Source organism: Orycteropus afer, unplaced genomic scaffold (genome assembly GCF_000298275.1).
Source record: "Orycteropus afer afer isolate SDZICR_OR568_19922 unplaced genomic scaffold, OryAfe1.0 scaffold00516, whole genome shotgun sequence".
Lineage (NCBI taxonomy): Eukaryota > Metazoa > Chordata > Mammalia > Tubulidentata > Orycteropodidae > Orycteropus > Orycteropus afer.
In genome coordinates, this window is record NW_006922103.1 from 152,438 (window position 1) to 154,224 (window position 1,787).

Consider the following 1,787-nt stretch of genomic DNA (forward strand, 5'->3'; position numbering starts at 1 on the left):
TAATTAAAAAAAAAAAAAAAGAAGTCAAATGACAAAAAAAAAAATTAAATGACAGAATCACTGTATTTAATCCATTCTGCAGAATTTCAGTGACCCCAGTGAGTCCATATCTGCTACTCTGCATCATTATTTTAAGATGTTTTCCAACTCACATTTTTATGTATTGAACACTGTCCAACTCACTTGCTTTGGACACGCCATCAGAAAGGATTAGTGCTGGAGGAAGACATCATGATTGGGGAAGCAGAGAGCCAATGAGAGAGCAGGAGACCCTTGGTGAAGTGGATTGCCACAGTAGCCAAACAACGGACTCTAACATGATGGTGATTGTGAGCATGAAACAGACCTGGCAACATGATCATTCTGTTGTAACTTAGGTCACCACAAGTCAGAGTCAACTGAACAGCAGCTGACAATGACAATTGTGCAACACCTTATATATTATACAGGTTTTCACTATGAAATAAAGCTACAACCAGAACTAGAACCAGCAATCATGAGTGACTGATCTCATAGTAAATATATTCCAAAACAAATACTAATTCTCAATTTGTCTTCCATGAACACTGTTTCATTTAGCATATTACCACAATTCTGTGTCAATATCTACACAATATATGAAAGGAGAAGAATTCTGAGACCATAATAGCTGCTAGTTATGTCCAAAATGGTCTGAAATTGATATATTCTCCTCTTCTGCAGAAAAAAATAATAGGACAAATTAAGGAATAGTACTGAATAACGCCAAACACACAGGAGCTATGAATTTCAATGAAAATTCACCAGAACCATAGATTTCTACACAATGATGTCATTGAAACTTCTGATGCTGCCCATGGAAAGGTTCTATTTTCACTGATCTCCTTATTAAAGAATCAAAATAAGTAAAGTTATAGTGGCAAGTGGCCTATGTTTGCACTTCTGGATCCTAGCTTGTCCTAACTGAGCTACTCAGCTACAGCGCATTCCATGAGAATTCTAAAAGAGAGAGAACAACACAGGGAGGCCAGGCAAAGCTTACCCTGCCCACCCTGTTAGTATATTTATGATGAAGCCCTTCCCTCAAGTCGCCCATGTGAGCTTCTGAGCATCTTTGCTAATCCTGCCTAAGGCTAAAGGCCGAGGGCCAAAGCAGTCTTGGCAGCCTCCTTGGTCCCTTCTAGGCTTTACTCTGGTCCCCACAGGTCCTCAAGTCTAGAAGACATTCTCCAACATGGCATGTCAGAACTTCCAGTTATAGTTACATCATAGTTATTTTTTTGACCTAAAAATTATAGGGGGGAAATGAACTCTACTAACGTTTACTATAAGGATCAAAAGTAGAGCCTCCTCCCCCAGTTTTCATGTCAGGTAGAGAATGTGTCAAATGAGAAAAGAAAGCTCCCCCTACAACGTGATGGTTTAACAGACAGCGGGACCATCCTGTCTTTGTCCACTGTCAGCACGTTGCAATATCTGACAGTCACCGTGGGCCCCATGTTGTGGAATTATAGATTATATTTTCTAGTTTTTAATTAACAGACAAAATGGGCAGTTGCTCCTTCCCATGTCTGCAAAGTAATTAAAATTGAAAACAATATAAATAATGCAAGCACAATGTAATGGCAAAAAATATTAGAAGTGATAATTATATTGTCCAAGCACAGGTTCTTTGTTTTTTATGAGTTTAAAGACAATGGTGAAATAATTAGATCTAATAAGAATTGCACAAAAAATCCTTATCAAGAAAACCATTTATTATTTGTGATATGCTTCTGTCTACATGTGTATTATGAATTAAGATCTTA